Genomic DNA, 25414 nt, shown 5'->3' with positions numbered 1-25414 from the left:
GTTGATTTCAGCCAGAGGTTGGTACAGTAAGTTTCCTAATGCAATTGTCTGTGCTTTCAGTAGTAAATGTACTTTTTTTGTGTGTATTACGTTATGAAGTGCAAAAGTCATCCTATTTAATATAAATTAATATTGACTTCATAAATGTTAGACAAGTTAGTGGACAACTGCTACTAACTGGAAAAAGAAATTAAGGTTCTTTTCTGAGTATGTAGACCTAAGAAAGAGATTGTTTTCAAATTCATAAATTTATGCTTTCTAGTTATTATTCTTAAAGAATTTATTGTATGTTTGTCAGTTCGTGTACATTTTGATAGCAATTATGAATGCATGTAATTGGAAAAATATAAGTCATTTTAACTTTAGAGTTTGGTGTTTGGTAGGCATGAGGTGTATCATCCAGTGTTAGAACAGCTATTTACAGTCACAGATTGTTTTGTTAGAAATATTCAACATTCGAAAAGAAGGGCCATTCAGTATGATGCAACTTATTTTCAGTCTTCCTTTTCATATGCCCTCATTAGACGTAATATAAATTAGGTTAGCTTCTGATTTTCAATAATCAGTGGTATCAACCTATAAGGAAGTGCTTGAAATTGGTGGTACCTGTATGTTATTGGTAATAATCCTGTTTAAAGGTGATCATCTCTAATAGGAAAAGAAAAGAATTCCTTTTGTCATGTCATTGTTATAAAACCTTTTAATACAATTTATCTATATTTGTGCTTTTATTTCATTGGGGTTATAAACATATTTAATAGATGTTCCTGACCTGCGAAGTACATGTGAGAGAGGTGCTTTATATTGCTGTCTGCTGCATCCCAGGAGTGAGGCAATAGTGTTAGAGGAGATTGTGCAGAAACTATGATTTGTGTCTCGCTTCCTGTCCCAACTGTTCACTGTGGAAAATTTCACTAACAACAGGGAGGAGAGAAAGAATTTTGGCTAAGCTGTATGTAGGAACTAAAAGGCAACTTAAATGTAGTTGTTGGTGCTGTTCTTGAAGGTGAATACATGGCTTATAGAAATAAAAAACATAAACATTGAAGAACATTTTTCATGTTAAAGTCTTTCAGTCAGACCAGATTCCAGAAGACTGTATTCTTACTATCAGGGGGCTCATAGTAGTTCTTTATGTAATTAGATATTCCAATTTTTCAAATTATTGCTATGGTAGATATCAAGAACTTCTGTGGTGGTGATTTTTTTTTTTCTTTTTCTTTTTTGTCTTTTCAGCAGTGTGAGTGTGTAGACCTGTGATGCATTTTACAGGAAGTTCAAAACATTAGACTGTAAAGTCAGAGGCTCAGATAAGGAAACAGAAAAAGACTTAAGAAACAAGCATAAACTAGCCCCCTTCTCTGTACACTGGATCATCAACTACATTATTGTATTTTCTTCTTACCAATTCAGTGCTTCGTACAATGCATGGGAAATGATAGCTGGCCAGTATACTGTTATAACCTACTTTATATATTTGCTTGGCTTTGTTATGTAGCGTGCAGCCTCCTGACTTATTACCTGCTGTATTACATCCACGTCTTTAATGAATGTTGAAGGTGTTTTCATCTACTCATTTGTAGGAATTATCATAAAAATACATATGTGTATCACCAATGTTAGAGAAAAGTTCTTCGGTATATCCATAAAATATTCTATTTTACAGACAGAAAACTGAAACTAAATCAAAATTGTGTTTTAAAAGTGCTTTAAATCCTGAGTATGTTATTTGACGTTTTATTCTTGAGATCTTTAGAGTTACTTCACAACAAGGAATGAATTTGTAATTTCTTTTTATTTTATTTTGTTTGTTATTGTGGTGTCTCACACTTCAACGTATCAGGCCTGTTATTTCCATGCTGCACCTGTAGAAAATGTGGAGTGAGTTTTCACTGATGGCCTTGAACATCTTTTCAGTGTTAGCTGTCTTGGTTATGCCAGGAACTAGACAAAAATAGATTTCCTGTCCTGAAAAATTAAAAAGAATCTCCCTCCAAAACATGTAGAAACAAAAGATCAGAGACAGCAACTGTAGCATAACACCAAATCTTCAAATGATTAAATAACTTGCTTGCTGTATTTAAGATTCTCAAAACACCCTTTGAACAGCATGCTGAAATAGCAAGCATGGAGAAGGTCTTAAGCCTTCCTTGGTGAACCATTATGGTGTGACTCTGCCCCTTGAAAGTGGTAGTTGTTGCAGTTCATGTGAACTGGTTGAGTGAAAATCCTTGCAACCTAGTGGTCAGACCATTTCACTGCAATGCCATTCAGTCATCCAATTAGTATTTATTGTAAACTGTGTCCGTGTTAGGAAAGCAGGACTGTTTTGAGGTATCACATGTGTGTTCCTGGCCAGAGCTTTCCTTGGGATGTAGAAACTCCTGTGTTCAATTTGTATCAGAGTTGTTCATGAGTTTTTTCTTCCTCCATACAGCTTTTTATCATCTAATTATCTGCTCTAATCATGACCCAGAGGCTCAAGATATATTATAGAACAGGTAGAACAAGTAGTTCTGAGTTTATAAGGGTTTGTGGGTTTTTTGTTGTTGTTATTGTTGTTTGGTTTTATTCTGTGTTTTTTTTTTAATTTTTTTTTTTAATTACTATTTTTGTAGACAGTAATTGTTTTTGACAAACTGGCAGTTTCCAGCACATCATCTCTGTTTTGGGGAGATTTTTTTTTTTTTTTCAATTAACTGTATTCTGCTCAAATTTCACAGTAAAAAGGTGTGACATCTCACAGAACAAAGCTCCTTTTACTATGCAACTATGATTTGTTTCATGACCATCGTCTGTCACGTGCCATACATAAAGCAGAGATGCTGTGGGTGGCAAAAGTAGTATATGATCATTTCATGAAGACAATTCAGTCCTTAGTGCATTTTGATATAAGTGTAAGTCAATTCTGTCAATTCTGACATTTCTTAATACTTTCATGTTTAGCTTTATAGTACAAAACTTTTCTTTTTTTTCTTGTTCTTTTTTTCTTTTTTTTTTTTTCATAATGTAACTTTTCAAACTCTGGGAATGTAGACATGTGTCTATGACACTGCAGCTTCTATCTATTATGTCTGAGCTACAAGCTCACCTTTGTGTTGACCACATATTCAGAAAGGATATGTTTAGAAGTACTTTGTCTCAAAAATTTTGTTTTCAGTCTAAATTTCAAAGTCCCGCTTCTTGCATTTTTTTCTTCCATTCAGGTGGATATATTATCTATAAGCTCTCTTAGAGTACTGAAAGGCTGAAATATCTTTCTGGCTTCAAAGGGTCAGGTTAGAGAAAGCAGTGTTCAAAAATAATTTCTGACCTTTTCTTCAAATCAGTTGAACATCTCCATTCTCTGAGAGAGGATATTAACATTTGAGCATGAAGTGAATTCTGCTGTTGGGATGTACATCTTGTTGCCACCTGAAAATTGTGAAAAATTGGGCGAATTATAGGTGTCTCCAAATTATCTCATCTCTCCTACCGTAGGCATTAAAGGCAAAAAAATAAGTATAGTTTGTTGTAGTGAGATATGCTATGGATCCTACAAGGACTATGCTGAAAGTAATGCCATCTATTTTATGGTGTTGGCCCTTGATAGAGGCAGATATCGGTGGTATGGTAGAATGTGGTAAACCTTGCCACCAGTATTCTCTTACATGTTGTTGCCATGTGACAGATGACAGCAGAGGGGGCAGTCTGACAGAATAGCATCTGATACAGAAATGTAAATGTAACAAAGGTGTGTCACTGTATTCTTCCACGTGGAAAAAATGACACCCACTGACATTCACTGATGTCCACTGAGCATTTACAGAGACCAAACAGTAGACGTGAGCACAGTGAGTTGATGGGTGGTGTGGTTCAGCAGTGTTGACCATAGTAATAGGTTGCCTCCACTGGTGCAGAATTTTATGAACACAGCATGCAGGCTCTTGTTGATTGCTGGTGAAAGTGCGTAGGTAATGGTGGTGACTAAACTGTTGAAAAACAGTGTTTTGTGACCAAGAGTTTAATTTACCAAATTTTTCTCTTTGTAGCTGTCATAATTTTCATGGAAATTTCTAGGAGACGTTACTTTGGAGCAGCCTACGTAGTTTCCTGGTGTCCACTCACTGCTTATACGTAGTGTTGATTTGTTCAAATGTGGAAGAGAGAAGGACTGAGGTTGCAGATGTTTGGAAGAGTGAACATGTAGAGGAGAAGGATGGTGGATTGGCACTGAACTTAGACAAATGGGGAAGGAATGGGAGTTTTATGTTCAAGAAGTTGGGATGGAGGAAGTTGCTAAGAAAATGATAATTGATTGGAACTGAATAGAAAAGCTTGTGAGATAGATACTGATGTCCTTAATAAAGATACAGATAGACCTGTAAAGATACAGAAAGACCTGTAGTATGGTTTTGGCAAGAAACCAAGGTAAAGGGGTGGACTGGAGTTAGGTATACAGTCAAGGGAATCTCTACAGAGGTGAAAGTATGTGAAAAGTATCTATTGAGAGAGTCTTGAGAAGCCAAAACTACAAAACAAGAATTAGCTAGTCAGATAAGTGATACTTCACATGCAGAAATTTGTTGAATTGTCTGTCTGTTGTTTGTTTATTTCTTTTGTTATTAACTGAGAAGAGCATATAATGAAAAGAAAAACCTCAGAAATATGGAATACATCTAATAAGAGAAAATAGGAGGAAATTTTGTAGTTTAGATATGTGTAGTCTGCATTTGTCATTTTTGTGAATGCACTCTGGTAGGTAGTCTTAATTTTTTGTGACTTTTTCTACGGTAATTTCAGTGCCTATTTAGTGGCTGTGTGGAATGAAAGTGATTTCCTTTATAGAGATTGAAAGCAAAAACAAAAAACTGATAGTAGGTTGATATCTTCTAGGAATGGTGATGGGTATCCTTTCTTCTGGACTTCTGGAGATCATATCTAGTCAAACTCTCCTGCTGAGGCAGGTTCTCTACAGTAGGTTACTCAAGAAAGTGTCCAGCTGAGTTTTGAATATCTGCAGAGAAAGAGACTCTGCAGCCTCTCTGGGCGCTGTTCCGGTGCTCTGTGACCCTCAAAATAGAGAAGTTCTTTCTCATATTCAGATGGAACTTCCTGTGTTCTGCTTTCCAGATGAACTCTCAAGTTTGCTTCCAGTCCTAGCTTTTATTTTCTCTTTGGTGCTCAGTGTATATAGTCTTTTATCTTAATTGCTGTACATCGTTAAACCTTGCTCCAGAGATAGAATTCTCACAGGCATTTATGTGCTATGTACTGGATTACTGGAATGCTTCACAGATTTGGTTTTAAAATGTTTTTGAGGAGAGTGCATGATCTTACAAGTTAGAAACTGAGATGCAGAAGTTGGTCGCTGTCTTTGTAACTCTGTAATTCCAACTGGACCTGACATTTAAGTTAGTCTGACTTTTTCTTTTTTATCGTAACATATATGGTAATATTAGAGCAGATTTCATTAATTTGATTATAGCATGATTAATGAAAAGTTCTTTAAGTCAGGTTTTGGAGAATGCAGGAACAAAGGAACACAGAAAAATTTATAATCTCTAATAGAAATGGAATCAGATTCCTACGAGTGGCATTTTTCTTCTTCTAGAAGACTGATCTCTCATCTCCTTTCCTTCACATTTCTCTTTCACATTGACTTGAAGTTGGATAGCCATGTATGCAACAGACCTTACGGTCTTATGAACAGCTTCTGATTCATTTCCAAATCAGGTCCCTTCTTTATAGTGAATGGAGATTGGGCCTGTGGGTGGGAGAGGAATGTTACATGCTTATATAATAATAATAATAAAAGACTGTGTCAGAATTCCTGAGTGCAGGGGGCATTTATTAACTTTTGATTGACCGATCTTTTAGCCTGGGGGTGTGGGATTTCCTGGTAGAGGTCTAGAAGGCTTTGTGTTGATGCACAGAAAATTGAATGTTTGAGAATCTGTTGATGTGAAGGCTGAATTCTGTGTTGAATGTTCTGCTTTAGAGGGTTTTTTAAAGTTACATCTTCAACATTTTTAACATTATGAACTCTGATGTATAGGAATGTAATTAATATATTGTTTTTTAAGCATGGCCTTGTACAGTTGTCACAGATTAGTAGGTAGAATTGTTATCTTGATTTCTGCATCATAAAAAGGAGTTAAAGTGAAATAAAAATGGGGTTTAGCTGTGGTTCTGCTGTTGAACAGATTAGCCCATGAGTGTCAATCACAAGTCAGAGATGTGTGAGCATGTAAAATTGGACTATGGTGCTTAGTAAGGGGTCCAAATAGCTAGGTTAGTCAATAGAAAACACTGAATAAAATTTTACCTCCTAAAAGAGTTTAAATTTATCTGACATCCATACTCTCTCTTTTAGGCGCTTTCCTCCTTCTAAATTGTCCTTGCACTGTGGTGCACTACTCCTTCAACAGGAGAAGAGGGGAAAGCTTATTGCTCCTTATAATCGTAGAGACAGTAAGTGATTCTGAAGGATGTGACAGATGTATGTTTGAACCAATTGCAGTAAGTGATTCTGAAGGATGTGACAGATGTATGTTTGAACCAATTGCTACTGGGGAGAATGTTAGAATATCAGTTTCTGGTATCCTGAGCAAGTGCTCTTCTATCCTGATGACATTTTGAGTGAGGGGATGGAGGTGAAGGTGTTGTGATGCAAAGTAGTTATTTTTTTGTGTGTAAGGCATATTTGAGACGTATTTAACTGGACTTCTCCTGCTGTAAGGATCTTGCTCATACTTAGGTGCAAAACGGATGTTGAGTTGTTTAATTCTGCAAAATAGTGGTAGTTCTGGTATACGCTGAAACAAAGCTGTAGGTGATAGCAACAATAAATTAGGTGACTTTGATGTAGGTGGCTTTGATGTAGAATTGTGGGAACATACTGTGCACTCCAGGGTCACTATTATAAAATACTATTTAGAGTTATGGCTCTGCATTTTTACTCACTAGAGTAATTCGCTCTGGTTCTTCTAGTATGATGTAAAGTTTAGTCATGTTATTTACAGAAGTAGATCATTTATTTTTACCATGGAAAATATCATTAAAATATTTGAGGAATTGCAATAAAAACAGTTTGGTTTAAAGGCTGTTTTGTCTGTAATACTCTGAATATCATCACATGATCAAGCCATCATAATTCCACAAGGTAGACATTCTAAGTTTTCACATCACATTGTAATCTTATCCTGCAACCTGAAGGAAGAATAATGAAAACTACTTATTTAATTTAGTACCCTGTTAAGAAATTATATTGAATTAGTAGGCTTCAGAACAGGAGTTTTGTTTCTTTAAATGTTCGTGCCTATTTCTGTCAAACCTTTTTTCAAGCTCAGAGTAGGCTTATGATGTTAATGTATTAAGTTCTTAAGCACATCTTGGTAATTAATTAGCCAATAAAGTTTTACAAAACAGCTCTTTAAATGAACTCTTGAAGATTCCATGTAACTTGTTAAGTCCTGGTAATTTTAACTTATTGTGTGTTCAGCTGCAGTAAATGTTAAATTGTAGATATGTAACTTGTAGCAATACCCCTTAGCTTGATTTAATTTAGCACTCTTTCATTGATGGCTAAGATTGGGTTGAATTAGTTTGCATTTTTCACAGTTTAAGTATCTATGTGCAATTGTTGGAAGTCATGTGATAAAAAATAACTTCAGAGAGAGGCTAATGAACTTACCTGAATGTGCCTACAATTCATTGAATATGAGACCCTGAAATGTGAAGTGTGGGGAGAGAACAGTGTTTGTCAGAATAAAAACTATTGAAGGTCTTCTATCTACTCCTAGTTACATATACAGGTGTAAATTTGAACTAGAGAATGCTAGCAAAAATGGAAAAATTACCTCATTTTAAGATGCATTGATTTTTGAAATCCTGTCAGAAGATATCATAAAACTCTTTTATAGATATATAAATGTCATTATTGTAGGCAAGAACAGGAAAACATCATCTGTTTTATGATCATTAAACTTACATGCTTATACTGTTTTGCAACAAAAAAAGAAACAAAAATCAGAAGATGAGTATGCTTTGGTTTCAGTGTAGAAGACATAGAGGTTTCATTAGAAAAATGACATCTTGACAGAATTCAGTTTAGATTCATGTACATAATGCAGTGAATTAAATATCTGTAAATAAGTTGGGCATGAACTTATTAGTGGGGTTGCATGTCAGTGCTTTAAAATGTTACTCATACAAATGCATTGCCCTCAGTAGATTTACACATATGGGATTACTTGAAACAGGAACATAGCAACATTCACTTCCTGAAATAAGTTAGAATCGTCAACCAGACTTTAAATAGGCTAGCTCCTAAATCTTAGGGTATTCCAACAGAATAAATATTTGATCACTGAGCTCAGTAATTATAAATTGGCACATGAGACTCTGGAAGAAGTGCTTTTGTTTTTCTTTAGATAATCTGTAATCATTTTATAGATTTACCCATTAAGACCAACACTAATGATTCTGTCAGAGTTGTAGTGTGGTTCTTCTGGTTAATTTAGGTTTTGTCGTAATCACTGTTAAGCATTTTTTTAGTCTTTACAAAATGAAGACTTAGGGAGTGTAGGGTATGGAGGAGAGGATATCAGTTTGTGACTTGGAGTGCTCACTGCTAAAATACAGTGGTCAGCTTGTGATTTCTTTGCAATAACTTTGAATTCTGAATGTAGTTTAATGAAACTCATAGATTGCTAACAACTCATCAGTGTTAATGTAATCTTCACTAACTTCAAATACTGTAATAGAATTTTATAGTCATCTGTAAAAGGCTTGTGTGTGTATATAATTACATATACTTTTCAGTAGAAAAAGACAGCATCATCTTCAAAAACTTGCCCTAAAGTCTTTTGGGAACTGAAAAATAAACTTAAAATACACCATCACCATAGAAGATTTAGAAGAGGGTGTTTTCTATATGTTAGGAATAATTAGCAATGGAGGGTGCTCAAGTTAAATGTAATATGAAGCTGGAAAACATGCATGTAAATGAGTATTGAATGATGTGTGATTGCAAGTTACTACTATACGCAATACTATTGCCAATATGATCTTATGTCTTAGGTATAAATATTATCGTGTGTGCCAAAGTATGCAGGCAGTCATGTTAAACACGTGGCCTGTAAGCCTTAGTTTATGGTCTCCTCTGGCAGCTTAGAGAAAGAAAAGGATTATGAATTGAGATTTGTCCCTGGATCATACCCTGTGAGTTTAAAGTTTTGCTTTGTTTTTTTGGTTCCAATTTGTTTGTTTGTTTGAAGAGAGTGGATGGTGCTGGCCCTCTTTGTTTTCACAGGAACAGATCTTTTTGTTTCTCATTCTTATCTGTGCTCCTCATAGTTGTATGTTTTACTGCAGAGGTTGGTGGTAGTTTCAACATTACTAAGAAAGAGGGCAGTAACTCAGTAGCTGAAACCCTGGATAAATGGCTAGCAAATAGAATCGTTCCTACCAATGTAAAGTACTTGAGTATCTAGTACTTGAGTATCTAGTATCTAAAAAGGGAAGACAAGAAACTGTTAATAACTACTCCTTATTGTTACTTAAATAGCAATATATATAAGTAATAATATATGTAAGTATATATATATATATATATATATATATATATATATATATATACACATACTGATGTATACATACTGATGCTAGTTTCAAGGAGTTGAGGCCTTATCCATTTCAGCTCCTTCTGGTCTGTTTTTGGATGACCTGAATAAAGCTGGAAGAGTATCATGCTTCCTTTCAAATGTTTCTGTGTTGTCAAAGTTTTCTCTTATGGATGTATAGTCTCAGGTCTCGTTTGTGCTAAGGCAATTTCCAGTTTGGAAAAAAGCAAATTGATCCTATTCCTTCTGCAATAGCAAAGCTGCAGTGGACAGAATCTTCTTTAAAATGGATCAGTGACTCTTATGAAATAAAATTGATGCCTCACATGAGAAAGACTAAGCTACCTTTCTAAAAGTTAGATGTGTATCACCTGTAGAGTACAGCTGGTTGTTTTTAGCTTTCCTTTACTGGCATTTGTATATAGGCATGTGTATCGTAGTGTGTCTTACATGCACATATGCATTTTCATTCGTCAGTGAATGATGGCAGGCAAATAACTGTATCTTTCTTATAACCAGAAATACATAATTGTTTTAATATATTTTCAAATATTTGATTTTTAGATAATTGAAAGATACAGTGCTGATAATCAGTGGCATTTTACTTTTTTTCCATCATGCATAAAACATTACACGACATATTAAAAAATATTTTAAAATCCATCCCTGCCATAGAAAAGAAGGAATACTTTGTTGCAAATTACTGCAATTGAAAGTTACATAAACAAACTTCTCAGCATGGAATTGTGGACATTCTGTTAGAAGTTAGGCATGTCTGAGTAACCTAGTCTTCAATTTAATTTGTGATTTATCTGCATTGCCAGTTATGGCTATCTGTCTCTGTAGTATATGGACCACAGTTCACCTTTGCATTACCAAAAGTCAGGCAAAAAATAAGACAATGGTGTTGTCTCAGTGCTGGAGTGGGAAGCTTTATAGCAATGCGTTAGAGAAATTAAAGGCTATAATTAGCTCTCTGTTCCTGTGTTCCAGTGACTTTAAGATCCTTAAAGAAAGAAGAATGTAGAAGATGGTCATCATTTGAGTAAAATGTCTGAAGAATAAAGTACATAGGTAATATGTGTTGGTTACAAGAAGAGATGGAAAGATATGGATTGCCTTGGCTTGATCCTGTGAGACCAGACCTAACCTTAATGGAGCAGCTCCTGCACAAATGGCTGTCAGGTGAAGTCCCTGGTGACTGGGAAAAGGGAAATATTACTTCCATTTTTAAGAAAGGGAGAAAGGATGTCCCAAGGATGAGCCTCAGCTCTGTGCCTGGGAAGATCATGGAGAAGATCCTCCTAGATGCTATGTTAAAGCATGCATGAGACAAAAAGGTGATCTGAGACAGCCAGCACGGCTTCAACAAGGACAGATCTTGCCTGATCAATCTGGTGGCCTTCTGTGATGGAGTGATGGTATCAGCAGACAGGGGAAGGGCATATTTCATCTACCTGGACTTCTGCAAAGCTTTTGACATGGTCTCTCATCACATCCTTCTTCCTGTTAAATGATTTCTTCTTCATACATGCTTAAAATAATACCTGTAGGATATCTTATACATAGTGCAATTGCTACTTGATTTTTTTTTTTTTTGCCATTTTCTGGATCTATCACAGCCCATCTCAAAGGGCTTTAGACAGCGTTAGTATCATGCCTGATTTTAAAATTTGGCTAAGTAGGTCAGTATACTAAATTCTTATAGTAGGTGGATAGAACTTTTGGAATAGATTCAATTCTGTTAGTGCTAATATGGATTTTTTCCCTATTTTTTTTTTTATTTTTTATTTTTTTTAGCAAAAAAAAAGTTCTGTTTACCAAGTGTGAATTTAGGAAACTGAGAATTGAAGAGAAGTACTTTCTCCAGATTGGTGGATTTGTTGTACAGGTGTAGTACTTGGAGAACATGATATAATTTTTGTGAATTATTTGAAATTAAGTTAATGTGTTTCCAGAGTGTAGGGATTTATTATGAACAACTATGTTTAGTCATCCTAAGTTATTTGATACTATATTTGGTCAGTCTGATTACTTGAACAGAAATGCTTTTTCCACAGAGTTTGGAAGCTAGTAGAATTGTGTAAATCTAGTTTATTCAGAACTGTTGAGTTGTATTGAGAAGTTGATTTACATAGCCATGTTGTTCTGATTCTAAGAACGGAAAATTAAGGAAAATTCGTATAAAAGTAGATGGATGAAGTGGCTTCATCAAGTTGTATTTACTTTTTGTGTTCAGAATCCTTTTTAATACTTTAGTTAAATTTCTACTTGAAAATGAAAGATAGATTGAAAAATAGAATATAGTTTGGACAATCAAGTATACTACCATTGCATACAATTGTTATATATCGACTTGAGTCTGTTCTAGATTATTTATTTCCCCCTCACCAGAGTTTGTATTTTAGGTGGAAAATTTAGTGATTTTTTTTTTGTTGTTTGTTTATATATTATATTAACAAATAGATCATCATATGTTCAACTGAGAAAAATACTCACATAACCTGAAGTTCCCTAATGATTTCCTAGTTTTGCAGTGTTTTTTCTCTTAAACATCATTTTGATATTATCTGTTCAGTTAATCCTATAACTTACAGCTTTAGTTTAGTTACAGCTTTAATTTTCATAAAATAAATTAGATTGTTAATTCAGATACTGTTATAGCAGAGATGTTACTGGCCAGAAATCTTCATGATCAACTTGATAGCATCAATCATACTTGTGTTGTATGTCTCTCTGTCTATATGTAATACAGAGAAAACTGACAAATCTACGATTTGAAAATCAGTTTGAGAAAGATGAAAAAAAACCACCAAAATAACAGACAACCTATCAGGCGTCTGAGCATTAATGATGTAGTTTAGTTTGAGTGTTTTTTAAAACTGTAGGGGATGTGTCTTAGTCATGTTTTTGGTTCTGGGTTTTTGTTTTTGTTTTTTTTTTTTCCTCACTCTTCAGGATTTTTATATCCAACTTAATGTATTAAATCACTGAGGTAGATGGTAACAAATAAAATAAAGAAAGAACTTATTAATCGCGTAAGACATCTCTGTACTGTAGGTTACTTGTGCTGTGAAATGTAGTTTTTGAGGTTCCTAGCTTGAAGAACATCTGGATAAAACATGGAGAAAGAATGTAGGTGATATTATTAAAAAAAGACAAAAAATTGAGCACCTTATTATCAACAAAGAATATTTCTGCACTTTTCTTGCAGAATGAAAGATTGATGTTGGTTTGAATATGTCTTACTACAAACAACAAAGCAGAAGTTGTGGTCAACTGCAAATATTAATACATGTATATTTTTTTATAAGTTAGTGCTGAAGAGACAGGTCCTTTAAGTTATTAAGTTTTGTTCTATAATGCTCAGAACTTAGAATTTTAATGTATTTAGTACAGTCATATTTCTCACGTCATATGCTAAGTGAATGCAAGGACATGAGAATCATATATTTTCTGAAGTTAGTATTGTAGCTCTATATTCATCTGTTGTATGCTGAGGAACTTTTTCTATTCAGAATGTGAGGCTATTTGGAGTGGAGACTACCTGTGATGTTTAATTATTAGCAATTTTTAGTTCAGTGAGGTGGGTAGTCTGTTAACCTTCTGATTAGGGTAAGATAACTCAGTTTGGCACGCTCTGTCTGTCATTTGTTGAAAGTGAAATCACTTAGCTGCTTAAGTGGAGTGACAAATATAGGAATTGATGATTTTTACTTCTGATACTCATGGCTTACAGCTTTGACTTTTTTTAGGCAAATAAAGAATACAAGGAGAAGCCTGATAAGGGAAAAAAAAGTACAAATGTAAAAAATAAAAACAACTAAACAAACAAAAAACCCCGAAACAACTGACAAAACAAACAAACAAACAAACAAAAAACCCCCCAAAAAACAACACCAAAAGCTCTAACCAAAAACCAAACAAAACACATCCCTAAGCCTGCCAAAGTTTGATACATTACATTTTCATGTATTACTGTATTATATCATTCTTCAGAAGTTTTCCCTAGTCATTATTTTTCCTTTCATTATTATTTTTAAATTTGCATCTTGTTTGTTTGTTTGTTTTTGTTTTATTTCTTTCCTAATAGAGATAGTGTTGTATTTTATCGGAAGGATTTCCTGTGAGGTGGAGGAAGTGGAAGCAAAAAGATGTACACCAGTGTACAACTGATACATCATGATTCTAGTATGATGGAGGAAGTGTAGTTCAGACTTTGGTATAGGATGGAAGCTGCCACAGTATTAGTTCACTGCAGAAACTCACACTGCTGGAAGTTACGTATTACCTGTGCGAGTTGTTTCTACAGTTCCTTAGTCACATGGAAAGCTTTGTAGGCTTGATCTTGTGAATTCTAAGGACAGAGATAGTAGATATAAGACAAGTAAACCTTGCCTGAAAGAATTGTTTCCATTATTTTGCTCTTCCCAGATGAACTTGGAATTTTTTAACACCATACATTTTCATTTACAATATTTTTCTCTGCTTTCTTTTTTCCTGAACAATAAGAGTCAAAGGTTTCTTTTCATATTTTAGTATTATATGTTTTTCCAATAGTATTTAGCGTTAATTTCTGAACAAATGAATGGAAGAGAGAGGTTTAAGAATGCTAATGTTGTGTAATATTGTGTAATGTTGTGTTCTCATAATTTGAACACAGTTCACTTTTGCTAATAGCTGGAAAAAAGCTACCTACAGTTTAATTAATAGATGCCTCTTCCATGGAAAAAAAGCTACCTACAGTTTAATTAATAGATGCCTCTTCCACAACATTTTGTATTAATCATACTTATTTGGCTACAGCCTCTTGAAACTTAAACAGCTATTTACTCCTTGGCAAGCCAGTGAACATGCCTGCAGGCCACATAAATGCTTCTAAAAAATACTGCTACTCAAATGTAGGTTTTACTTGCCTCTTCATTAGAGCGTTAGTTATTTTCTAGTATTTACTATTACTTCTCTTTGTGGATCAGAAATAATTTTGTAAGCATCTTGGATCATTAGGCTTTTTGAAGAAGCCTGGCAATGTCAGAGACACTGCCAAAGTATTACTGAAATTTCTCCCCAAATCACTTTCTACTTTGAAGGGTTGTGTGCATACTCTAACATAATTCATGCTAGAGAAAGCTTGCTCTTGATATCTGAAATCCATACCTTTACAAAATGAGCCATTTTCAGTAGACAGTGGGGATTAAATGTTAAGTATGCTGTATGTTAAATATGTGCTGTCTACGCAATGTTACGCAGCAGGTTAACTGTCTGCATATACGCAGATGTTGCTGAAATCAGCTGTGAGTTGCTTTCAGTCAATCTATTCAGTAGATGGGTAGTTCATTCCTTCCAATGAACTGCTATGGGTTTGTTGGCAAGTAAAATGTCAGCTGGAGTTTCTGTTTGTTAGAAGTGTTTTCCAAAGGCCAATGTGGGTAATTGTTGTACAGTATAAAAATAGCTGTGCCAATTTTGCTGACTTCTAGTCTGCAGAAGAAATAACTTAGATAATGCTTAGACGTTTTTCTCAATATTCGTTAGGAAAAAGCCAGTTTGCCAGTGCTATTAAGCTTCTGTATTGCAGAAGTTGTAAGGATTCCTGGATTCTGCAGAACAGCCCATTAGAGATTCTTTGGTGACTTACATTCATTTGAATAGTTGATGGTATAGTGATTGTATGTCTTGTTTGTTTTTTTTTTTTATATGGACATATCATTTGGTGCTATTTTAATTCCAGCTTATTTCATTCTTTTCTTGCATGCGGTTTTTCATTTAATGATGCTTACCATTGCATAATAGTCATAGGAGAAGTACTAACAATGCTAGGGTTGTGTTAGAACAGCTGCTTTGTCTGGTGTTTGGGACTAGTAGGGATTTGACAGTGAAATGAACGTTTGGATTTGAGTATTAAAATTTACCTGTTTCATCGTGTAGACTAGCTCTTGGCTAGTGAAAAACAAACAAACAAACTGCTTTAGGTGCTAACAGTCTTGGTGGTACTTGGAGATGAGGGGCATTTCACTAGAGTTTCATTTTCGTCACTGACAACAAAGGTCTTACGTCTTTTTCAACCCCCTTTTTTCTTTCCTCTGTAGCTTTTTGTCCCTTTGTTTCTAGTGCTAGATACTCCCTAGATGTTTCTAGGGCTCAAGTTTAAATTATTTTCAAGTTTAAATTATTACCATGTGCTCTATTAATATCTTCACCAATGATACTGACAGTGGGATTGAGCAAACCATTAGCTAGTTTGAGAATGACACCAAGCTGTATTGTGCAAACCTGAGGGAGAGGATCACATTTGGAGAGATTTAGACAGGCTCAAGTAGTGAGTCAATGAGAACCCCATGAGATTCAGCAAAGACAGGTGCATGGTCTTACACCTGGGTTGTGGCAACTCCCACTCTCAATACAAGCTGGGGATCAAAAGCATAGCCGTGCTGAAAGGACTTAGGGGATACTGGAAGGTGGCGGGCTGAGCATGAGCTATCATTGTGCCCAGAAACCCTACTGAATATTGAGCTGCATCAAAAGTACTGTGGCCAGCAGATTGAGGGAGGTGATCCTGCTGCTCTGCTCTCCTCTGTGAGACCTCACCTGGAATACTGTATCCAAATGTGGAGTCCTCAGTGCAGGAGCAGCATTGACCTGTTGGAGAACTTGCTACAACAGATACGGAGAAGGTTGAAGTACTCAGTGAATTCTTTGCCTCGGTCCTCACTGCCAGCCAGGATTCTTATGTCCCTGAACCTCACATCCCTGAAACTGTAGGTGGAAATTGGGGGAGCAAACTCCCTTGCTCCCTAACTGCTAAGATGGAGTGAGTCTGAGACTGACTCATGAGACTGAATGTGTACAAGTCCATGGGGCCAGTCAGCATGCATCCCAACATCCTAAGGTACTGGCCAATGTGGTTGCTGACCCACTCTCCATCATATTTGAAAAGTTGTGTCTGGCAGGCAACTTCCTGGGAACAGGATAAAAGGAACCACCACTCCCATTTACAAGAAAGTGAGGAAAGAGGACCGGGGAACGACAGGCTGGTGTGCCTCATTTTGTGCCTGGGAAGGTAATGGGACATCCTTCTGGAAGATATGTTAAGACGCATGAGGGATGAGCAGGTAATCTGAAACAGCCAGCTTGCCTTTGCTGGCCAGCTTGCCTTTGCCAGGGCTTACCAAGGGAAAGTTGTGCATGACCAATGTGGTGGCCTTCTATGATGGAGTGGTGGCACTGATAGACAAAAGGAAGGCAACTGACGTTGTCTACTTGGGCTTCTGCAAGATCTTTGACACGATTTCCCACCACATCCTTTTCTCTAAATTGTAAAGATACACATTTGAAGGATGGAGTATTTGATGGATAAGGAATTGGTTGGGAGGTTGCAGCCAGAGAGTTGTGGTCAATGGCTCTATGTCCCCTAGGAGTCCATCTTGGGTCCATTACTCTATAATGTCTTTATCAGTGGCGTGGATTATGAATTGAGTGCACCCTCAGCAAGTTTGCTGATGACACCAAGCTGATAAAGCAGAAGGAGGAGACGTCATCTGAGGGACCCTGATAAACTCAAGAAGTGGGCCGATGTGGATGTAATGAGATTAAACAAAGCAAAGTACCAGGTTTTGCGGTTGGGTCGTTATAATCCATGATATGTATACAAACTGGGCAATGAACTCCTTGAGAGTAGCTCTGCTAGAAGGACTTAGGGGTCCTGGTTGATGAAAATTGTAACTATGAGCCATCAGTGTGCACTTGCAGCTCGAAAGGCCAACAGTATCCTGAGTGGCATCAAAAGAGGAGTGGACAGCAGGATGAGAGAGGTGATTGTCCTCCTCTTCTCTACCCTTGTGAAGCCCCTGTTGGAGTACAACGTTCAATTTTAGGGCACACAACACAGGAAAGATGTAGAGCTGTTGGAAGAGGGTCACACAGATGACTAAAGTGCTGGAACACCTCTCTTATGAAAGTAAGCTGAAGAAACTGGATTTGTTCAGTCTGGATTAGAAAAGGTTGCATGGTTTCCTCATTATGGCCTTCCAGTAATTAAAGGGAGCTTATAAACATGAGGGAAGCCAATTTTTTATTTGGGTAGATAGTGAGAGGACAAAAGGAAGTGGTTTTAAACTAAAGGAAGAAAGATTTAGATTAGATTTCAAGGGTAAGTTTTTTACTGAAAGAATGGCAAGGTGTTGGAACAGGGTGCTCAGAGAGGCTGTGGATACTCCATACCTGTAGATGTTTAAGACCAGGTTGGATAAGGCCACTGATCCGGTGATCTGATCTAGTTCTTAATCTAGTGGCTGGCAGCCCTGCCTGTGGCAGGGGAACTTGGATTCTTGGGGTCCCTTCCACCCCTAGTCATTCTACGATTAGAAAATAAAAAGTTTTGGAGTAAATATATATATATATATATATGAATTATAAGTATATATAGTAAAATTATAAGTATAAAATTAGTTCATCTCATTCTTACTCTCCTATTTGTGTACTGCATCTTACTTTCACTTTTAAGTGAATAATGAATTGGCAACAGTCCTGTGAGAAACGGTAGCTTTCAGTGTCAGTAAGCCACTGAAACAGTTTAGTGGTTGCATGGAATTTCATCTTGCACATTGTGAGTGCCTTTAGTGCTACTACTTTCACCTATCTTCTCTGATTTTCAGGCTGTTCTTTATTCATCTTTTTTTTTTTTTTTAACATCCATTTCTGTTTTTTCTTTTTTACTGATGCATTCATTTAGAAAATGTAACGATACTAACATATGTTAGTTGATCATTCTACTTCTTGCTCTAATCTTCCTTTACAGAAGACATCAAACAATTTCAATTAATTTATATAGTGAATGATCTCAATTAAAAACATGAACAGCAGTGGAGTGATTCAGACTTTTTCTTGCTTGTCTTTTCTTTAATCCAAATTTAAATTATGAAATACTTACTGAGAAAATGACCATGCTAAAGAAAAAAAAAAGTAAGTGATACCAAATTCTACCTGATGTATAAAAGAAATTTTCAAGGGCTAAATTTTGTGTGTCAAGGCATGGCAGTATACTTTCATATATTGATAGGAATTTTTGCTCTTTCACTGTATTCAGTTTGAAAGCTGTAGAAAGTCACAGGCAGTTCCCATAGGTCAGCTGATGAACACTGAGCTGAAGAACAGCCCTGGGCTAGATTTCTACGTAACGTGCTGTCCACAGTTCTTGCACTGAACTACATTAAAACTCATTCAGAAATTCATCAGGAAAATAATAATATTAATTCCTGAAATAAGCAGTTTTAAAAAGGGGTGAAAGAGTAGCACATTACCTAAGCTTTGCAGCTACCTTCTAAAATGGCATGTAGTGATCAGTTTTCAGTCTAAGGAAATTTGGGATAAATTGTGGGCATATGGACTAGATAAATACAGTTATGTTTAAGAGTTTGTATGAACAAGGTGTATTAGTTGCACCTTGTTTATGACAGTCAGCACTGCTTTCTAAAGAGAACTTTGTTCATGAGAAATTTTTGGGTGGAGATGGCAAAATAATCAAAATGAATCTAAGAAATCTACTTTGTATACAGATGGCTGAACAAAGCATTTGGAATTTACTGTGAAAATGACAAATAGTAGAGGGAGCTTACCTTACTGACAGCCTGCATGAGCTGGAATGGAACATGATGTGGGACAAAGGAAGCACAACTGATGTCATCTGCCTGGACTTCTGCAAGACCTTTGATGTGGTCCCATACCACATCTTTATCTCTAATTTGGAGAGATATGGGTTCAAAGGGTGGACAGTGATGTGGATAAAGACTTGGATGGATTGTCACAGCCAGGCGATTGTGGTCAACAGCTCTATGTCCAGGTGGAGGCTACTGAGGGGGGGGATTTCTGTCCCCCAGGGATCTGTCCTTGGACCTGTGCTCTTCATCATCTTTATCAACAACATAGACAGTGAGATTGAGTGTACTGTCAGTAGGTTTGCAGGCCACACAAAGCAAAGTTGTGCAGTTGATATGGCAGAAGGAACAGCTGCCATCCAGAGGAACCTGGACAGGTTCGAAAAGTGGGCCCATGTGAACATGAAATTCAAGAAGGCCAAATGCAAGGTTGTGCACTTGGGTAGAGGCAGTCCTGGATATATATATAAACTGGGAGAAGAACTCCTTGAGAGTAGGCCAGCTGAGAAGGCCTTGGTAGTTCTGACTGATGAAAATCTTAACATGAATCAGCAGTGTGCACTTGAAGCCTGGAAAGCCAACAGTATCCTGCGCTGCATCAGAAGAGGAGTGGAGTACTGTGTCCAGTCCTGGATCCCCCAGCATGTAGGGAGTTGTTAGGTTAGGTATGGAGGAAGGTCACAAAGATGATCAGAGGACTGGAGTGCCTCTTACCTGGAAACAGGCTGAAGAAGATGTGCTTGTTTAGCCTGGAGAGAAGGAAACTTTGGGAAAACCAAATTGCAGCCATTCCAGTAATTGAAGGGAACTTATAATCAGGAGGGTAATTGGATCATAGAAATGTTTGTGTTGAGAAGGACCTTTGAGCTCGCCTAATTCCAACCCCTTGCTATAGGCAGGGACACCTGCCTTTACACCACGTTGCTTAAAGCTCCATCCAGCCTGGCTTTGTATGCTTCCAGGGAGGGGACATCTACCACCTCTTTGGACAACTTGTTGCAGTGTATCGCCACACAGTAAAGAATGTCTTTCTAATATCCAGTCTAAATCTACCCTCTATCAGTTTAAAGCCATTTCCTCTCATCCTGTTATTACATGCCCTTATAAAAAGCCCCTCCCCAACTTTTCTGTAGGCCCCCTTCAGGTACTGGAAGGCCACTATAAAGTACCCCCAGAGCTTTCTCTTCTCCAGACTGAACAGCCTCAGCTCTCTCAGCCTGTCCTTGTAGAAATGGTGTTTCATCCCTTGGATCGTTTCTGTGGCCTCTTGGACATGCTCCAATGGGTCCATGTTTCTCCTGTGCTGAGGACTCCACATCCAAACTCCTGGTGGGGCCTCCTCAGCACAGAGCAGAGGGGAAGGGTCATATCCCTCCACCTGCCAGCCATGCTTCTTTTGATGCAGCCCAGAATATAGTTTACTTTCTAGGCTGTGAGAGCACACTGTTGGCTCATGACCAGCTTCCCATCCACAAGCATCCCCAGGTCTGTTTCAGCAGAGCTGTGCTCAATCCCTTCATCCCCTAGCTTGTATTAGTAGTGAGGGTTGCGTCGGCCCAAGTGGAAGACCTTACCGTTGGTTTTATTGAGCCTCATCAGGTTCTCCTGGGCCCACAGCTCAAGTCTGTCTAGGTCCCTTTGGGTGGCCATTGACCACCTCTCTGGACTTGATCCTACAGCCAGTTCTTCATCCATCAAACAGTCCACCCATCGAATCCATATCTTTCCAATTTGGAGAGAAGGATGTTGTGGGGTACAGTGTCAAATGTCTTACTGAAGTCCAGATAGATGAAATCACCGACTTAACTTTTAAAGTGTTAATTGGTTCTGATCTTTTTTTTCCCTTCTTCTTCTTCTTTTTCTTTCTTTCTTTTTATTTCTCCTGAAGTTTTTTTATTATTATTTTTATTAGTTCAGAATGATTTAGAAGTGGCAATGGGGGGAAAAAATACAAAAACAAGCAAAGAAGATTTCTGAGTTTGTAGCATTTAAAGAAAGATAAACATTTAAAGTTCTTAAAGTTCATAATATTATTGCGAAACTTGCCAAAATTTCAAGCTTTGAAATAATTCGTTTATATACGCAGGTTGAATTGTATCATTGAAGTAAAGCAACAAACGAGTTGTTCAGATGAGACTTTGATTGTATTGCGTTTATGTTCTAAGTAACACCTGGTCATACCACCTTCATTTCCTGACATGTCAAATTACAACAGTATTTCGTCACTGAACCCTGTTCTTTCGAATCAGGGGTATCATGAGTCACTTCTAACTCAGAGTTAAATTGCTGGCATATTCAACTTGCTGAATGTTTTGTGTAACTCTGTAGAATTTCCTCATCCACCGACAAATCTGATTCTTTATCTTGATTTGTTATGGAAATAAATGATTGTATCAAATTCTGAAGGAGTTCTGTTTTGTTTTCCTTTTTTGCCAATATCAGCTGTATCTGGAAGAGGAGTGACATTCTTAACTTTTAAAAACAATTTGTTATTGCAAGCTTCATGAGCACTGTCTTGGCTTAATGTGATAAAAGTTCTAAATAGTCCTCCCCTGCAATGTTATGCTAGAGTAAACTTATACATAACTGAGTCATAACTTTATAGCACTGACCAGCATCTATGTAGCATTGAGTTAGTCACGAGAGATATATCTATGTTGTATATCTATATGTAGTGCACCTACAACGAGGTTAGAGGGTGAAGTTCAAGTTAGTATAAGTATATGTAGGAATCTGTATAAAACAAGTTCTGACTGATGACATGGATGAGAAGATAAAGTGCATGCTCAGCAAGTTTGCTAATAATATCAAGTTGGGAGGAAGTGTCAACCTGCCTGAGGGTAGGAAAGCCCTACAGAGGGATCTGGACAGGCTGGATTTCTAGGCTGAGGCCAGTGGGATGAAGTGAAGCCTTGGAGAGCTTATCTGTGACGCCGTGTGTAACAACTTGGTTTTATCTTCATCCCTATCACCAGGGAGGGAAAGGGAGAAAGTGTCTTGTATCACATCTAGAATGTATGATGACAATACTTACTTCCATCCCTGGCAAAATATTTGCATTTTAAGATCAAGTGCGCCAGAGTTCTCAGATTACAAGTTTGAGCAAGAGCAGTTGTTTAAAACTGTTGTGGAAGTACAAAAACTCTGCTTTGAGACAGTAAGTGTCACATTTTTAGGCTACTTTGTTACTAGGAGGTAAACTCCCAGAGCTAAATGTTTTCTTACCCTGCTGCACCTGATCTGAAGCAGTTTTGCAAAAATCCCCACAGGCTTTCTAAAGTAATAAAATTACTAAATTACTAATAAATTACTAATTACTAAAGTAATCTTTCTAAAGTAATAAAATGTCTCATAGACTGTGATAAAATAGAATTTGTATGAAGAAATATTTCTGGCCTGAATTATTAAGAAATTCATTTCCACATTTCTGGTTACTTTTTCACATGTACAGTTCTACTCAACTTGAAGAGTTTCTTTTTGCATTAAACTTCAGAGTGTCGTACAATAGTTAAGAAAAAAAAAAAAAAAAAGGAAATAAAATTCTCCTTTACACATGTAGAAGCAACTGTTGACAGTTTTTATGGTTGACAAAAGGTAATTTATAAGGTAGAATGACTTGCCTATCTTTTTCTCCTACTCTGTGTATGTAAGTTTTGTTGCAAAAAAAACCAAACCAAAACAAAAAAACAGAGCTTCAAGTTTTTGCAGTTTTTAAAATACTTCCCAGTACAGCCTGAATAAAAGCTGTGTTGTGTTTGCAATTCCAGCATGATAAAGCTGTACTGTATTTTAGTTTTGCTATGTTGGTCTGAAAGTAATACCGCCTATTTATTTCAATAGAAAAATCGGTGATAAAGAGAGCAATACAACATTGGTGGTGCTGCTGCTGCTGCTGAAAAACACCACCCATCACCTCACTGTGCTTTCGTGCACTGTTCAAGCATCAATGAGTGTCAGTGGGTGCCATTTTTTCTACATGGAGGAATTCCATGACACACCTTTGCTTCACATGCACTTCCATGTCAGCAGATGACTATGCTGCCATCTGCCACCCAGCAACAAAATGTAATGGGATATTGGTTGGAAGGTTCAACGTCTACCAACATCTGCCTCCGATGTCATGGGCTAACATAATAAAACAGAAGATACTACTTTTGAAACAATTCTCATAGAATATTTAATTTGCAAGAACCTGTTTTTTATTTAGCCCTTATTAATCTAGTGAAGAAGACAAACTTAAAATGTCAGTATTAGTAGAGGTAGAACATCAGAAATCACAAAGTTGGCAGTAATTCTTTGCATCCAGAAGCATTTGAAATTGAATCTTGGATTACTTGGTAGTTAGTTCTGTGGTAAATCTGTTTTTATCTATCACATGGCCCTGTTTTGCAGGAGTGAGTGTTTAGCTTTCTGAGGTTCTGACAGAAACTAGTAGAAAGTGTGTAGAACAGATGTGAAAGACTTACACATAGTTTTTATTTTGGCTGCTTCCAAAGTTTAAATGCTTCCGTAAGTGGATATCTGAATGTATCTATTTAGAATGTATCTGGTGTTTTTAACCATCTTCTGAGAAGGAGACAGTAATGTGATTTTTAGAACAGTTGTTTTTTAATACAAGATTCCTGGGAATTATGTCTTTAGATGATGGAAGGATTTAATATTTTGTTTATCCTTAGATAACTGAGCCTGAAAGATGCATCAAACCTGAGCAAATGCTTGATTTCCCTCTTCTAAGACTTTTTTTTTTTTTTTTTTTTTTTTTTTTTTTAGTGTCAAGATAGATAAGAAATCAATCAATACTTTGGTAGTAAATTGAACTTAAGTAGATAATAAAAAAGGATCTGTCATTAATTTCATAGAAGTTTTTAAATACAAGGTTTTATTTGCATTGAAAGTGATGGTAAACAGTTCAACAGCTCTAAGGAAATTTTACACTGAGATTCTGACTCTTTATGATTGTTACTAATTGTGTTTTACCTTTCAGAAGGGTACTAAATATTACCCCAGATTTTTATATGCCTTACTTGTCCAGCTATAGAATCATAGAATGGCTTGGGTTGGAAGGGACCGCGGGGATCATCAAGCTCCAACCTTCCTGTGGCAGGCAGGGCCACCAACCTCCACATTTAATACTAGACCAGGCTGCCCAGGGCCCCATCCAGCCATAATTACAAAAGAAGTTGCATTTCTGCAGATTGGAATATATTATGCAAGAATGGGCACAAAGCATTTGACAAAATAATTTTATATTGTAATTTGTGAAATTGAATAAGCTCTGAGAGATACTTTTTGAAAAGCACGTAGGTATTATTGAATCAGTATTATCAGTCGAATCTTCTTTATATATTTATAAAGGTTTTTGTGTGTTAGAAGTTCTCATTTCTGCTACAGTTGTTTTCATTGTTTCATCTTTGGTGCTTTAAAAACATAAAAGTGGCATATAACTAACTAATGTGTGTTTCAGAGTTTTTGTTTGTTTGTTTGTTTAATCAGATTACAATTAACAGTGGATTTCTGCATTTTTTTCAGATGATCTTTAAAAAATTACTGTTAGCACTCTTTTTCAGATTGCCCATTAAATTTTGTTAAATGATTAAGAATTTGAAGTGCATAATATACTGCATAAGTATCAGTTCTACTGTGTTTATGCCAAGGCTGTTATTTTAGGTCAAGCAAATAGGGATGGATGTTGAAAGTAGTAGCTTTGATTCCTGTTTTTTTCCATTTCTTCCTTATGTTAAGACTTTGTAGATAGTTTTTGTGCTCACTGTATGTTGTTTTTGTATATAGCTTAATTGTCTTGGAGCTTGCATTGTTGCTTGCCTGTTTAGAATATTGAGCCTGAGTCCCTCAGGATTGTGGCCCATAATTAATATGTAGAACTATGATGTCAACGTAAAAAAAATAAAATTCAGGGCTTTGAAGTCAAGTAGAATTTTGTGAACTTTCAGCAGAGAATGAAAATCTTGTCATGAGATGTATTCTCTTGTTTTGGAAGACTTGTTATGTGCATTTGAAGACACCTTAACTCACTTAGGAGACAAATTGCTTTCCTGCAGTTTCCCACTGCCTTTTTTCACTTGTCACATTGTTTTAAGTCTTACTTTTAAAATAGTTTTAAAAAAATTAGAAATCCATTATAGACAGTAAGGTTTC

The 25414-nt window shown here is 36.4% G+C and overlaps 1 protein-coding gene across 8 annotated transcripts in view; it reads left to right on the top strand.

Annotated features, from left to right (window-relative positions):
* The window catches only part of NIPBL (NIPBL cohesin loading factor), a 164119-nt gene that overhangs the window by 12792 nt on the left and 125913 nt on the right, over positions 1-25414 (top strand). Inside the window, exon 1 of one of the 8 annotated variants that reach the window (XM_052670494.1) lies at positions 6384-6453. The exons of the other annotated variants lie outside the window; for them this stretch is intronic. The gene's annotated coding sequence lies outside the window, so the exon portion shown is untranslated. Of the gene's footprint in view, positions 1-6383; positions 6454-25414 lie in introns of those variants that run through there. 8 annotated transcript variants of the gene reach the window in all.

The sequence above is a fragment of the Tympanuchus pallidicinctus genome, unplaced genomic scaffold, assembly GCF_026119805.1.
Source record: "Tympanuchus pallidicinctus isolate F22 unplaced genomic scaffold, pur_lepc_1.0 scaffold9, whole genome shotgun sequence".
In the NCBI taxonomy this organism is placed as follows: Eukaryota; Metazoa; Chordata; class Aves; order Galliformes; family Phasianidae; genus Tympanuchus; species Tympanuchus pallidicinctus.
The sequence above is the reverse complement of the archived record's forward strand: the minus strand, read 5'-3'. Positions and strand labels throughout refer to the sequence as shown.